Source organism: Danio rerio, chromosome 19 (assembly GCF_052040795.2).
Source record: "Danio rerio strain M-AB ecotype USA chromosome 19, GRCz13ab, whole genome shotgun sequence".
NCBI classification, from domain to species: domain Eukaryota; kingdom Metazoa; phylum Chordata; class Actinopteri; order Cypriniformes; family Danionidae; genus Danio; species Danio rerio.
Window position 1 is genome coordinate 5,450,001 of NC_141039.2, and position 17,624 is coordinate 5,467,624.

The following is a 17,624-nucleotide window of genomic DNA, read 5'->3' on the forward strand; positions in this document are numbered from 1 at the left end:
CTCATATTTTAATTATTACCATAACCTTAACTCCTCCCCTAATTCAAATCATACTACCATAACCCAACTCCCTCTTCTTATTACAATTATACTACCATAACCATAACTCCTCCCCTTATTCGAACCATACTACTATAAGTTTAAATCCTCCCCTTAGTCAAATTATACTACCATAACCATAACTCCTCCCCTTATTCAAACCATACTACCATAACTTTAAATCCTCCCCTTAGTCAAATTATACTACCATAACCATAACTCCTCCCCTTATTCAAACCATACTACCATAACTGTAACTCCTCACCTTAGTCCAATTATACTACCATAACCATAACTCCTCCCCTTATTCAAACCAAACTACCATAACTTTAACTCCTCCCCCTAGTCAAATTATACTACCATAACCATAACTCCTCTCCTTATTCAAACCATACTACCATAACTGTAACTCCTTACCTTAGTCCAATATATACAACCATAAACATAACTCCTCCCCTTTTTCAAATCATACTACCATAATGTAACTCCTCCCCATATTCCACTTATACTACCATAACCATAACCCTTCCTCATTTAAATCATACTACTATGACTCCAATTACACTCAGTACCATAACACCTCCCATTATTTCTCTCCGCTTATTCAAACCATACTGCCATAACCTGATCATACTGCCATACAAATTATATACCATAACTCGTCTCCTCATTCCAATCATTCATTCATCACAGCATTCACCATTCTCTGCAGATTCTCCACCACACACAAACTCGGGGATCGTGTGAAGGCCAGAAAAAAGAAAGTTTCATATCACACGTGTGATGAAATTCCCCCATTTCCACCGCGCATGAAGGTGGAATTGAAGAGACCTGCAGCTTTTGTGTTCAGTAATGCATCAGTCAACTTCACAACCTCTCGCACCACATACAGAAGCTCTCCTCTGAACACCAGGCATGGGTTCGAACCTAGTTAGACACCTTTAATTCCTTCCCTGACACATCGTCAATATTCCTCCTGGCCTTAATTTCAGCTCGCTCTCCTCCAGCGCCGCGTTTGTTCTGTTCTACTCAATTACCCTGCAGTCGAGGTGCAGCTTTAGCACAAATGATGATGCATTTAAGTCTCACACACACACACACAGTCCAATTCCCTCCAATTATCAACACACACGTGTAAACAGTGCAAACATGCTGTCAAATGAAGCACGCTCACCCAGAGGAATGTTTCACTCCTTAGAGAATACTTTAAGGGAGTTATCAGAGACAATTAGCGATATTAGCGTCAGGTATCAAGACTTTATGTAATCAGAAATAAAACATAAATAAGAAATAAACATAGTAAAGTATCAATATAATACAAAATACTTTCGAAAGAAGATTCGGTAGCACTTAAGAAAATAATGGCCTATGAACAAACAATAATACATTTATTAAAGGTGCTCTTCCACAATGCTAACCGCTTAGCATACATCTCTAAATCACAGTCCCTCCCCTGCCGTCTAGAGCCACGCCTCCTTAAATACGAGCACAGCAAAAGAACCCTCTGTCATGTGTTAAAAGCGACTAGTGCTTGTCTGGGGGCGTGCAAGCCAAACTGACATGCTATTTCACAGCAAATATTTAGAGTTGCGTGGTAAACAATATAGGGAGAGACTAGGCGGAATAGCGGTGTTTACTTGTGTTTTGTTGTTAAACTAATTAAAATCTACATTATCGATGCTGTTAAAGGTCCCTAATGAAACTGAAAATAGTCTTATCAATCTTTCATTGGAGGATTTTAGTGGCTGAACATTAACAACACTTACTTGCCTCCCTAAATTAGCCTCCGCATGTCAGGATCCAGCCCTTACAGCCCTGTCACTCCTGTCTGTGTTAAATGTCTCTTTGTTTGTTTTGTGTATTAGCACATGGTTGTCTCTTTTGTTGTGTTGGCCATGTGCTCCCCTTGTCCTGCCTCCTTGTTTTCCTATGCCTCGCCCCCTTGTTTAGTCCTTGTTTGGCTAATTATGTTCACCTGTTCCTCGTGCTATCTACTCCCTTTATATTGCGTTCATTTTCCACTTGTCTTTGCCGGTTCGTCATACTATCTTTTGTGTTCTTGTCGCTGATCTTGTTTAGTGCTTAATAGAGGTTTTTGATAGTGATGGGCAAAGAAACTATCGAAGAAAATGTGTCGAAGCTTCGAAACATTTCGAAACACCACTCTCCGGTGACACCTAGTGGTCATTTTATTTGTATTTCACTGAAACAGCTTCAGCAAAGAGCAGTTGAGCAAATTGAGGTATGAAACCCGACTTTGTAGCCTTGATTCAGCAAATGGTTAAGTCAAGCGGTCATCAATGGGTTCGAATCCAGACTGATACAGTTATTTTGAAATGCTTTAATACCAGTTGGTAATGCTTAGGTATTGTATCGTTTTGTTTCAACATTGCTCTGACATACGAATAAACACATTGTAAATAAATTTGTATTGTTTTGTTCATAAAACAGGGTTGTTGCTAGACCAGATACAGTTGTGGCCAGAAGTTAACAATAATTATTTATATTATTAATTAAATTTCCTATTGTATTTTATTAACGTCTATCCAAAACCTAAACCCATCACAGTACTGTAAAAATATGAATTATTGTTTTACAGTGTTACAAAAATGATTCTAAATTGATGGCATATCCGCAGCTGTATCCTATCTAGACTACACCATAAAACAGGAACATGATTAAAATACATAAAATCATGATTTTGGAGTATTTGGACTAGTCGGGATTCGAACCCAAAATAAATTTGAAGCACAATACCAATGTGCACACGCACGGTCCACTAGGCCATACAGGACCGAGTCATAAAAATGATCATGCCACTCAAATGCAAATTCTCCGGGTCTTGAAACGCCTCTGAAATGATCAATGCTTTGAATCGCTTTAGTCACGTGACCAAGTGTTTCGAAACACTTTAGTCACGTGACTTGGGTGTTTCGGATCATGCTTCGGTGCAGTGTTTCGAAACACATGCGCTTCGGGATCTCGACACTGTGTCGAAACGTCAGTTTCACGCCAGCCATCCCTAGTTTTTGACATAGTCTAGTTTTGTTTCTTTTGTCTAGCCTTAGTCTAGTACTAGTCTTTTTGATCTTTATATTAAATTCATTTATCCTTTTGATTCTGTTTGTTTATTTTTCTTCTTTCAGCAAGGTGGCTGTCATTTTCATTCTTTTATTTTGTTTCTAGTTTAAGACTAATTTTGAGTTTTCATTTTGCCATTTTTGTAATCCTCCATCCCAGTCTGGACCTAGTTTTTTGTTCGTTCTTTTTTTTTTTTAGTTCCTATTGTTGTGTTTTGCTTTCTGTTTTATTTCTAGCTATAGCTTATTTCGTTCGCCCTTTTGTGTCACGTTAGCGTGATCAAAACAGGAACAAAAACAAAAAGGTGCGGATCCAAGTGCAGATATTTATTTACAGTGAAACAACGAGGTGATCAAAATACAAAGTAACAAACAAATGACAAAACCAGAAACTAAAACAGAGACAAGGCTCAGAAACAATAACACTAGATTTAGGCGAAATTACAAAAACACGATCAGGAACAAAGAACTATGAATACAAAACTTACTGGATACTCGGACAAGGAAGACAATGTAGACAAACGACGCGATGACAAACTGTGGTGAAATGGTTGTATAAATGGTCCAGATAATCAACGGCAACACAAAACAGATGTGATGACAGGTCAGTGTAGGTGTTCCGGTGTGTGCGCGGGGCATGTATGAAAATGTAGTTCGTTCCTGGGACGCTGCAGTGCCTACAAGTCCTAGTGCACTACAGCGCCCTCAGGTGGTCACAGACGGATGTGACATTTTGTTTTAATTTTTAGTAGTTTTAATTAGTTCCTTGTTTGTTTCATTTTATTTCACGAGCTCTATTTTCCCCCTCCTAAATATTTATTTTGCTCTAGTTTTTTGCCTGCTCTTTTTCATTTTTTTGTCTTCCCAGCTGTCTAGTCCTGCTGTGTTGCTTGTCACTTGCCTCCTGATTCTTCGCTGGTTGTGGATCCCCTTGATTTGATGTTTCATCTGTTTGCCACCCCTGTCCCAAACCGGAGGTTCGGCTAGCTACTTATTGACTGCTTGGCCTGAAGTCTGGAATTTCCCCTTTCCCGACCAGCCTGTTTCACTTCCCATAAGACACTCCCCTCTGTATCATCCTGAAGTCCTGAGTCTCCTCCCCTCACCAGCCTGTTCTCCTGCCATCACCCTTCACTATTGTGTGGACTGTCCTTCTGCATTGCCTTATTTACCTCCTGTAAATAAACCTTGTGTTCTCCTGTCTATTCTGCGTTTGGGTCCTCCTTGCCAACCGTGACACCGGGTTTCCTCCGGGTGCTCCGGTTTCCCTCACAGTCCAAAGACATGCGGTACAGGTGAATTGGGTGGGCTAAATTGTGCGTAGTGTATGTGTGTGAATGAGTGTGTATGGGTGTTTCCCAGTGATGGGTTGCGGCTGGATGGGCATCCACTGCGTAAAACATATGCTGTATAAATTGGCAGTTCATTCCGCTGTGGCGACCCCTGATTATTAAAAGGACTATGCCAAAATGAAACAAATGAATGAATGAAAACGTCCGAGTGAATCATTTCACACTAGACAAAGCTAGAGTGTTTCCTCCGAGTCGGTCTCCTTCATTGACTTGATATTCACTTCGGCCCCTGCTCTCCGTCTCTGTCTGTCTCTCCGGTGTGGTTAAACAGATGGCGGGGGTTAAATCTGAATGATGTACTACATGTCCCAGGTGATCTCAGTGTTTCCTCCTTCTCTCGTCTTGTTTTCACAGCTGGTAAATCAGCAGCGGGGCATCTGTGAAGAGTCTCGCTGGTCTAATCTACTGCGAGAGGCTTATCGCTAATCACTAATTACTGCTTCATTCACTCAAAGACAACCAGTTTGGGTGAGGTTTAGAGGGCGAAAAAGGTGAATAAACATCACACGGCGTGCTAATTATGTTGTCCGTACACGGGTCGCAAAGTTTTCTTAAAGGAACGGTGGAAATGGGACACGTCTTTTTCAGGGAACATGCATGTAGACACGCTTTTAGATTGTTCGTTCATTATGAGATTGAAATTAAATGCATTTTTAGTTAAATAATGAATCTTTTTTTGCTTTTTTTGTCCTCGGTTGAGTGTTTTTCAGCTGCATGTTCAGTCACACATTTTGTATACACTGAATTGAAAGTGCAAATTTGTTCAGCTGAAGCCCTCTTGTATATATTTTTCTCAATTCTTTCAACACATTTCTAAACGTAATAGTTTTGATAGTTCATTTCTAATAACTGACTTCTTTAATCTTTGCCATGATGACAGCACATAATATTTGACTAGATATTTTTCAAGATATTACTATTCAGCTTAAAGTGACATTTAAAGATTCAAGAGACCCTGGAGTACTTTCTTTTGAGATTTTAACAGATTTGTGTGCATTGAGCATCAGTTAAAACAACGTTAGCACAAGCTTTAATTGAGGGGAAAACTGGATAATTTTGAGCTTTTGTCAGCTAATTGCACGGGTCGTATGGTTTTTTTTTTCTGCGTGTTTTTCTCTGCGATGCTGTCAGGGCTGTTACTTTCCAGAATGTAATATAATTATTTGTTTTTTATATATATACAGTTGAAGTCAGAATTATTAGCCCCGTTAAATTATTAGACCGCTTGTTTATTTTTTCCCCAATTTTCTGTTAAGGGAGGTAAGATTTTTTCAACACATTTCTAAACATAATAATTTTAATAACTCATTTCTAACAACTGATTTATTTTATCTTTGCCATGATGACTGTAAATAATATTTTAAATGATATTTTTAAGACACTTCTATACAGCTTAAAGTGACATTTAAAGGCTTAACTAGGTTAATTAAGTTAACTAGGCAGGTTAGGGGAATTGGGCAAGTTATTGTATAACAGTGGTTTGTTTTGTAGACTATCAAGAAAAAATATAGCTTAAAGAGGCTAATAATTTTGTCCCTAAAATGGTTCATAAAAAATTAAAAGCTGCTTTTATCCTAGCTGAAATAAAACAAATCGGACTTTCTCCAGAAGAAAAAATATTATCAGACATACTGTAAAAATGACCTTGCTCTGTTGAACACCATTTGGAAAATATTTAAAAAAGAATAAAAAAAATCGAAGGGGGCTAATAATTCTGACTTCAACTGTATATATAAATCAGGCCTGTAGTAGGGGGGGATCGGGTGCTCGACCCCCCTGCTAAAAAAGTCCCGAATTTGGTCCTTATATGAGCTCATTTTTGACAGTCTGCCATTATAAATTGAAAGTAACCAATATGATGAAATCTTATAAGACAAATTCAATTATTATTATTTAAATGGACAAGATCTGACTGAGAAAAGTAGATTTTTTTATGATAGATGATAATAAATTTGCATCGAAAAAAATAAGTATTTTTCATGCTTCTAAAATTCTAATCTCATTACATTATTCATAAAACAATAATAACTTACAGTTTAAATGCACATTTGTAAACAAGCACTGACAAAAAAAATATTTTTGTTATAACAAAAAATGTAGTAATGACAAGCCATCCGACAAGCAAATCCAGCAAAAATTAGTGCTTAGAAAAATCACTAAAACACAGTATTTGAACTTCATAATTAAATAGAAAATAAGGGAAATAACTGCAAAAAGATCTACTTCTACCTTTTAAGAGGCTGGCCTGTAAATATATATATATATATATATATATATATATATATATATATATATATATATATATATATATATATATATATATATATATATATATATATATATATATATATATATATATATATATACATACATACATATAATAATTTTATAATAATAATTATAATTATTAATAATTACTAATAATTTTAACTTAATATGTATGTGTGTGTGTTTGTGTGTATTTATATATATATATATATATATATATATATATATATATATATATATATATATATATATATATGTATATATATATATACAGTATATATATATATATATATATATATATATATATATATATATATATATATATATATATATATACATACATATATATACACATACATATATATATATATATATATATATATATATATATATATATATATATATATATATATATATATATATATATATATATATATATACACACACAAACACACACACATACATATTAAGTTAAAATTATTAGCCCACTTGTTTATTTATTCCCTTAATTTCTATTTAATGGAAATAAGATTTTTTTCAACACATTTGTGAACATAATTTTAATAACTCGTCTCTAATAACAGATTTATTTTATCTTTGCCATAATGACAGATAATGAAATAATACTTGATTAGATATATTTCAAGACACTTCTATACAGCTTAAAGTGACATTTAAACTAGGTTAATTAGGTTAACTAGGCAGTTTAGAGTAATTAGGCAAGTTTTTGTATAACAATGGTTTGTTCATTAAACTATCGAAAAAATATATTGTTTAAAGGGCTAATAATTGTGTCCTTAAAATGGCTTTTAAATATTAAAAACTGCTTTTATTCTAGCCAAAATAAAACAAATAAAACTTTCTCCAGAAGAAAAAATATTATCAGACATACTGTGAAAATTTCCTTGCTCTGTTAAACATCATTTGGTAAACTTTGAAAAAAAAATAATGGGAGGCTAATAATTGTGACTTGAACTGTAGAGCATGCTTTCTGATTGTTCGTTCATGATGAGATTGAAATTAAATCCATTTTTTACAGTCTAAAAATGGACCCGGCAGGTCTTTTCCTGCTCTTTTGTCCTCAGTTGAGCGTTTTCCGGCTGCATTTTCAGTCATAAATGCTGTATACACTAAATCCCGAGTGCAAATATGTATGTGTGTGTGTGTGTGTGTGTGTCCCGTTTAATGGCTTTCTCGAATAAAAGAGAAAATGTAATTTTCAAGACTCAAATACAAGCATAACATCCTGTTCTTCATAAATTACAGTATGTCTCCTGTCTCTTCGAACAGGCTACAGGCTAAATCGTGCTCTGCGAATGCTTGCGGACGCAGATGAGACTCTTCACTGTGTTATTTTGGAAGAAAATGAATCTAATTTTGGGTTGTGACAGATTTGGTGCCTCTCTAACAGAACTGAACAGAACCAAAGGTCCATAGAGATGGAAGCAGAAGACACCAACCCTGGAAAACGGAGCTGAATTGAGTTAAAAATATCAGCCTGTCTGTCTGAGGAAGCTTAGAGAAAGTAGGACAGAGGACAGAACGTGTGAGTAAAAGTAAAAGGTGAATGTATACAGGTGTAGAGGAGAGAAAAGTATGTCTGAGACTAAACACACTCTTTATCAAGTGTACAATGTTTTTTTTTTCCCGTTCTAGATTTATAGGATCAAAAGAAGAAAAAAAACAGTGATGTACATTTCTAGAATTGTAGAACTATGCAACCCGGACTCATTGTGGAAACGTAGCCCCGCAGATGTTTCTGGAGACTGCGAAATACGTCCCGGGAAGTACGTATTCAAGCAGTTTTTGTTTTCGCGAATTCGAGAACCTAGTGTGCACGCTTTTTCGTGTCTCGGACGCCTCTCGGGAGCGTGCGCCATTCGCGACCGCGCTGTTCTCGCGTGAAAAGCCACTGTTGAGCGGCCTTCCAACTGTCTGACTGGCTGATCGATCGATGAAAATTATACATTTTATAAATGAAAGTTTTCATTATTATTATAGTAGTGCATATATATGCCCACAGGACAGGATTTGCTAAGAAACTGGGATTAAAATTATATGTATTTGTTTCATTAAACATCATTTTTGAACATTAATTGATAACGTAAATATATTAATATATATATTCAAATGTTAGAACTTAAAATAACAGGTTATAATTCTGCCATTTCAACAAAGAAGCACGGCAGAATCCGACCAGATCAAACAAAAATATAAAGAACTCACATAGATCAAAATTAATATTTGTAAAATAGTTATTGAGGAATTAGAATTATAATAATAGTAATACTAAAATTCTACAAGAGTAAAGAATATTTCTAAAACCATACCATGATCAAAATAGAAAAATTTCATTAACATTGCACTAAAATTAACAAAAAAATTAAAAAAAATTAACACAAAATTAACTTACAGTTAAAGTCAGAACTGTTAGCCCCCCTTTTGATTTTTTTTCTTTTTTTAAATATTTCCCAAATTATGTTTAACAGATCAAGGAAATTTTCAGAGTATGTCTGATAATATTTTTTCATCTTATTTGTTGTATTTCGGCTAGAATTAAAAGCAGTTTTTATTTTTTTAAACACTATTTTAAGGGCAAAATTATTAGCCCCTTTAAGCAAATTTTTTTTCGCTAGTCTACAGATAAAACGACCATTATTCAAAACCTAATTACCCTAACCTGCCTAGTTAACCTAAATAACTTAGTTAAGCCTTTAAATGTCACTTTAAGCTGTATAGAAGTGTCTTGAAAAATATCTAGTCAAATATTATTTACTGTCATAATGGCAAAGATAAAATAAATCAGTTATTAGAAATAAATTATTAAAACAATCATGTTTAGAAATGTGTTGAAAAAAATCTGCTCTCCGTTAAACAGAAATTGGGGAAAAATATAAACAGGGAGCTAATAATTCAGGGGGGCTATTAATTCTGACTTCTGTAAATGTACTCATTGTACTCATAATTATTACCTCTGACGTACTTAAGATTCACTCAAATGTATTTATAATTCTCTTATGTGCTTAAGATTTACTTACAAAGATATCACAATTCACTCAAATGCAATCAGGATTTCTGTACTAAAGATGTAGTCAAATATATTCATTAATGACTAAAAAAAGTATTCAAAGTTCTCTCAAACATACTCAAGTTACTTAAATCTATTCAACTTTCCTTAAAATGTACTAAAAATGTGCTTACGATTTACTAAAATGTACACAGGATTGACTCAAATGTACTCATTATTCAGTCACATACATACACATATTTCTCAAATCTATTCAACACCACACTCAAATGCACTCAATATTTCTTAAAATAGTCAAGATGTAGCCGTGAATGTACTACAAATTTACTCAGTTTCCATTCAGGATGCCCAAAGTTGTACTCAAGATTTATTCAAGTCTACTCAAGATTCTTTTAAATGTACTGCAACAAATCAGATTGATTAACAATTCACCCAAAGCCATCCCTTTTAAATGTATTCAAAATGTGTGCTCTTACACTTCTCTGATACAGTATGTGCTTAAAGTTTACTTTAAAGTATAGAAAAAAAAACTGTAAATGTTTAATGACATACAGCATATTCAGTTCTTTTTCAACGTACAATTGGATAAATAAAACACATTTGAAGCTAATAACTTTAAAGTGGTGCTACAATCCCTATAGCAAGAATTAAATGGTACGAAGTGTTTGCAAACACCAATTACTCAATCGAGTTTATTTGCACCGCAGCAGCCTACAAAACAACAGTAGCCTTACAAAACCCTCCGAGAACAAGCCAAAGGCGACAGTGGCGAGAAAGAGGGAAAAAAAAAATCAATCAATCAATCTCCTAAGAGGGAATTTCTAATCAGCCGCTGCTATAATTGCTCTTTTCCCCCTCTAAATCTCAACTCTCGGAGTAGTGTCTCCTGAAGCAGTGCTAACCTTTGAAAAGAAGCAGTCTCAGAACTCACTGCGCTGACATTTTACAAAACAAACTGCTCTGCGGAGGACTATAGCCGCTCTGACATTCAGTGTGTGTGTGTGTGTGTGTGTTATGTGGGCCATATGGCACTCTATGGCACTGTGAAGGTGGTGACAAGCAGTTTAAATGCTGTCAGACACTCTCACGCACCCTTGAGCACGTCCACAGGGAACACTGAGTGCACACATGCCTGTATCCAGACCACAGGTGACACATCCGGGAGAATCACATAGACTTTTTTTTTTGTCAAAAGCCATAACTTCTGGCCTCTGACCCTTTTAATGCTGCGGTGAGATAAAGCTGGAACCTTGGTGAACATCTGACTGACTTTGAGTGCTTTTTTGTACGGGTAACACTGAAGTGTTCAACCCAGGTTCATTGGAAATATGTGTCCAGTGCTACATTTTTGAGAACTGACAAATATGTATCCTGTACTACGTTTTTGTTTTCACAAATCCATCAGAGGGTGCAGTGTATTCCAACCCCAACCCTAATCTCAAATACAGCAGAGGGGAACGTTTTCTCATACTTGCTATTTCTCGTAAATCCACCAGGGGCCGCTATGGATATTTTTGAAAATCTCGACATCTATCTCGCACATGTCTGTGAGAGAAGTTGGTCGGCATGCATAATATATCAGCTTGATATCGACTGATCCACACACCCAGCCTGATCTCATGAGGAAGCGTAACTATTTTACATTTTGTCCGTTTAGTGGCTAATTCGTAAAAATTCAGTCGTATGAAAATGTAGAATTTTAAAAAGGAGGCCCACCCCTAAACCCAACATTCATTGGGGGACGAGCAAATCATTCTAAATTGTACAAATAAGACCGTACAAATTCATCTAAATTAAGCTGCGGTCACACTACAGTTTGAGCATGCGAAATTCTGTCGCCGCTGCGAAAAGGGGTGGGATTAAACAAGATGATTAGACATTAAAAAAGCGAGCGATTGGTCCATATTTAAAAAATTTTGTCTAGAGAAGTCATATTTTGATCTTCAGTTGGTCTCACACAATCATGTGATGCAATTCCGCAGGTCAGAGTTCACCAAATTTAACATTCTAATGCAGTGAACAGCGAAACTTGTCTCAGCTACCAATTGCCATGAGATTGTGTTGACACACCACTTCCTTAAACCCAATCAATAGTGTTTACAAAAGCAAACTACAACAGAGAAGCCAACGTAGGCTGTGTGCTGCTACCGCAACCTCACACTCCTTTTATGGGTTTTATTTTCTCTGGTTTTTGAAATCGTCCTTCACAAGATACGAAGCCCAGTCTGCTCCGCTTTGCATCCCAAGTCTACAACCATTCATGGTGACTGGTGAGTTACCGAGCAAACAAGTCACACTGAAAAAGCCGTCGATATGGTGGTAAGCATTCAGCAGTGCCGCTCATTTTGCACACAAAATACAGCCATATGTACCAACAAGCATATATTTGTCAGTTCTCAAAAATGTAACACTGGGCACTTTTCCTAATATGCCTGTGTTGGGATCCAGATGCCATGATGACCCACGCATCAGACAAATTCCAAAAAAATCATGTTTTGTGGGGGGAGGAGATTATGTTGCCAGAATGATTTAAGAATAGAGAAATAAACAGCTATCGTTAAAAAAATGTAAACCACTTGACCATTTTTATTTATCTATTCATCTATATATATATTTGGATTTATGCCATCAATATGTACAGTACAGTGTAATGTAAAAATGAACAACCGTAAATTGTCCTTTCCTGAAATCCCTGCATGAAAAAAGATCCTTTTTTAGACACACAGACAGACAGATAAAATGATAGATAGAAGAAATGAAAGAACAACAGATGGATGGATGGATGGATGGATGGATGGATGGATGGTTGGATGGATGGATGGATGGATGGATGGATGGATGGATGGATGGATGGATGGATAGAACAAATGACAGACAGACAGACACACACACACACACAGAGACAGACAGATAGATAGACAGATACAGATAGATGGATAGATAGATAGATAGATAGATAGATAGATAGATAGATAGATAGATAGATAGATAGATAGATAGATAGATAGATAGATAGATAGATAGATAGATAGATAGATAGATAGATAGATAGATAGATAGATAGAATAAATGAAAGAACGATGGATGGATGGATGGATGGATGGATGGATGAATGGATGGATGGATGGATGGATGGATGGATGGATGGATGGATGATAGAGAAAAAAAGGATTTGAGCAGAATATGAGAACTGACACTTGGCTTGTGGTGTGAACAAAAAGACATGATGCTGGATCGCGAACAGTGATGAGATGTGACAGTCTCTTCAGGTCAACTTCACCACTCCATTTCTATCAGTTAACACAGTGGTGTCCAAACTCAGTCCTGGAGGGCCGGTGTCCTGCATAGTTTAGCTCCAACTTCCTTCAACACACCTTCCTGTAAGTTTCTAGTATACCTAGAAAGAGCTTGACTAGCTGGTTCAGGTGAGTTTAATTGGGGTTGGAACTTAAATATGCAGGACACCGGCTCTCCAGAGCACCCCTGAGTTAACAGCCTCTTCCCGAACTCAAACTCTTTTTCCCAAGCTTTATTTGAACTGATTCGCTTTTACTAATTAATGAGAAGCCTTTCGTCCAAGTCTATGTGCACTTCATTATACTGCAGGTTTCTGTGTTCTTTGATTCATAAAACATCATCTGGGTGTTACTGAGCTGTGGTCGATTTCCTCATACCTCAGTCTTTTGATCTTGTAATATGTAATCCCGGGATATGTAAACCAGCTTTTCTTTTAATCATAGAATGTGCGTTGATCTTGAGGTGATTTACCTTGCACCAACTATATCAAACACACACCAGGCCTGGTCTCAGATCAGCATTTGGAACATATCGTTTAGGATTAAGCTCAACGAATATGCATTTGACGTCAAAATCATTAGCTCTCATGTGAAATTTCATTTCTTTTTCAAATATTTTCAAAGTATGTCAGCGTGATGGCTCAGTTTTTAGCACTGTTGCCTCACAGCAAGAAGATCACTGGTTCGAGTCCCGGCTGGGCCAGTTGGCATTTCAGTGTAGAGTTTGCATGTTCTCCCCGTGTTGGCATGGGTTTCCTCCGGGTGCTCCGGTTTTCCCCACAGTCCAAACACATGCACTATAGGTGAATTGGATAAACTACACTGGTCGTAGTGTATGAGTGTGTATGGGTGTTTCCCAATACTGGGTTGCGGCTGGAAGGGCATGCTCTGCGTAAAATATATGCCGAAATAGTTGTCAATTTTAGGGATTTTTAAGAGATTTTCACAGTATTTTCTATAATATTTTGTTCTTCTGGAGAAAGAGCTGTTTTCTTTGTTTGGTTAGATTAAACAATTTTGAGGTCAATATTATTCAAGAGATCACAGGACCAGCTGTGATCAATCATAAGTATGTGATCCTCTCGAAATTAGTTTAGAAATCACACTTAGCTACTGTAATAATAAAAAAAAATGGCTATAGAAAAATATACTGTTTTTCAGTAATTTTCCTAATAGTCCTAACTTGTCTGCACTGCAACAATGTTTTTCATTCATTCATTCATTCATTCATTTTCTTGTCTGCTTAGTCCCTTTATTAATCTGGGGTTGCTACAGCGGAATGAACCGCCAACTTATCCAGTATGTTTTTGTTGTTTTTTTTTACAAAGCGGATGCCCTTCCAGCTGCAACCCATCTCTGGGAAAAAAAATGTTTTTCCTACTTAGATTTTTGGCCTTATTTGTAATAAAAATATCGAAAAATTCTTAAATTAAGTAAGCATTTTCTAGACAAGCAAAGAAATTCTTTTTAAAAGAAATAATATGCCAAAATTAAGTGAGTTTATCCTTAAAACAAGCAAAATAACCTGCCAACGGGGTAGGCAAATTAATCTTGTTTTTCCTTTTGACATAAGATTATTTTGCTTAACCCTATTGGAACCTGCATGGACCCAAGATTCTCACAGAAATCTGTAGAGTTTTGCCATTCCAGATGAATTTATTAATAAGGGATTTGAGTCATTGCAGAGATGTATGGATGCAGTCCTCCAAGCTCATGGGAGTCATACACAATATTAACTCTTTTTCCACTGCAACATGACTTTTTATTCTATACTGGACATTATTTCTGTTAAGTGACGAGACTTTTGTCTAAGCAAAGTCAGACCTTACTGTCCTAATTAAATAATTAAAAATCAAGGCATGATCATTTTTTATTTTGGTCAAATAAGAGTAATCTAGAGGCCTTTGCCTTTCATATAAGCCACTTTTGATACCAAATGATCAACTAGAAGTCAAGTTATTATTTGTTGTTCGACTTTTGCCAGGTAGTGTATATATAAAAAATAAAAATAAAAATAAAAATAAAAATAAATAAATAAATAAATAAATAAATAAATAAATAAATAAATACACAATTAAATAAAAGAATGAATAAATAATAGCCTGGGTTGATAAAATAAAATAAAAACTGTAAGCACTAACAGTTCCTCTGTATAATTACCACTTCTGGTGTGTATTGCCTCTTCTTTTTGAATCGCTGAATACCTCAATTGTAAGTCGCTTTGGACAAAATCATCTTCTAAATGACTAACTGTAAATTAGGTATAAAAACTATCATGTTTAAAAATATATATTTAGCAAAAAAACTCTCCATTAAACAACACTATTTCTTAAAAGAACACAATTTTACAGAAGTCATCCATTTGACTTCAACTGTATGAAGGGTCTGATTTTTTTACACAACCTACAGGTGTACGTAATGATCTATAATAATGTACATCATGCATTATGCGCTCTTGCTTGACATTCATTCAGGGTAGAAGATGGTTTTATAATTGCCATCAATTGTAGAAAAGCCAACTTTTTGAATTTAAATGAAAGCAATTGGAAGGAGATGAGGACTCTCAGTTCTGCTTTTGAAACTGGGAACAGTCTATAAAATGTCAATGTTCCTCTATAGCTCAAATAGAGGACGACGCTAACAATGCTAAGGTCATGTGTTCAATGGAAGGAATGCAGTGATAATCATTTGTATAAAAGCTTAAGAGAACCTGGAAACTTAAAATCATATTGTCTATATATCGATAGGTTTTAGATTCTGTTGTGCATCATTCACATGTATGAATTAGCACTTTTATTATTGGCTTGATGGAATGATTCAAACTGAATAAGGTTTTATAAGAATTCAGTCCTATATTTCTAATATAATCTTTAAATCCACTGATAAGCTATTTTAAAAGGCAAGAACGTGTCAACTGAATCTAAAACGACCTGATTTGTTTATAAAATCTTCCCCTAGGTGTGTTTCCATTCATTTATTTGTATTCATATTCATTATTTTTAGGATATCACATTAAAAACTATTGAAATTAAACACCAAAAACATTTGCTCAATTAAGTCCGATCACTTCTTGATCTAATAGAAAGCGGAAAATACATTTCCCCGGATCACACAAGCAGCCTAACAGTGTGTTTTGCTGGCATATTTTTGATAATAGCCAAAACATACATTGTGTTAGTCAACATTTTAGATTTTTTTAAATGCCAAAATCACTTGGATATTAAGTAAAGATCATGTTTTACAAGAAAACTATTCCAAAACTATACAAGTTCCAGATATAAATGTATCAAACTCAGCCGTAGAGTATGTTTAGCTTGTATATTTGTGGAAATAGCCATAAAATGCATTGTATTATTCAACATAACTAATTCTTTTAATGCCAAAAATCATTTGGATTTTAAGTAAAGATCCTGTTTTGTCAGAAAACTCTTTGTATTTTGTCAAATCTTCAACCATACATGTAAATTAAAATCAGCCTTACAGTATGTTCTACTGGTATATTTGTGGTAAAAGGCCAAAAATACATTGCATTAGTCAAAATTAAAAAAAAAAATTTTAAAGCCAAAATCACTTGAATATGAAGTAAAGATCATCTTCCATCAGAAAACTCTTTGTATTTTGTAAAATCTCGAACCATAAATATATCAAAATCAGCCTTACAGTATGCTTTTCTGGTATGTTTGTGTTCTGGTATGTTTTGTATTAGTCAAAACTATCAATTCTTTAATGTCAAAATCACCTAAATATGAAATGAAGATAATGTTCCATCAGAAACTTTTTGTATTTTGTAAAATTAACAAACATAAATTTATCAAGACCCGCCTTACAGTATGTTTTGCTTGTATATTTGTGAATACAGCCAAAAAATACACTGCATTAGTCAACATTACTGATTTTTTAATGCCAAAAATCATTTGAATTCAAAGTTAAGATCATGTTCTGTCAGAAAACTCCTTCAATTTTTGTCAAATCTTTGACCATGAATATATCAAAACCAGCCTTACAGTACGTTCCACTGTATATTTGTGGTAAAAGCCAAAAAATACATTATATTAGTCAAAAGGATAGTTTTTTTTATGCCAAAATCACTTGAATATGAAGTAAAGATTATCTTCCACTCTTTGTATTTTGTAAAATCTTCAACCATAAATGTATCAAAACCAGCCTTACAATATGTTAGGCTGCTGCTATATTTGTGGTAATAGCCCCCCAAAAATACATCGTATTAGTCAAAATTATAAATTTTTTACGACTGAAATGCCAAAAAGATGGCGCTTGTCACTTCAGGCCAGAATTACAACACACACGCGAAAATGAGTGCCGTATAGCAGCTGTGAGGAGATTGTAAATTAAAAAGGATGAAAGGCTATCGCCAGAGTGGCTTTTTGGTTTCTTTTCTTGTGCGTCCCTGCCACTAGCTCCCCATCTAAAAGATTTTTTTTATTTTAGTGGTCATGTAGTCATTGAACAGTTTGTAATGTTGCAATATGTATTTGAATAATGATGGTTAGTTTCTTTATCTAAAAGCTCAGATCTGATTATAATATTTCTTTTGTGTACA

The 17,624-nt window shown here is 35.0% G+C and overlaps 1 protein-coding gene across 7 annotated transcripts in view; it reads right to left on the reverse strand.

The window, feature by feature from the left end:
• Positions 1-17,624, reverse strand: part of khdrbs3 (KH domain containing, RNA binding, signal transduction associated 3) — a 218,038-nt gene that overhangs the window by 24,593 nt on the left and 175,821 nt on the right. The gene's annotated exons all lie outside the window — the stretch shown is intronic.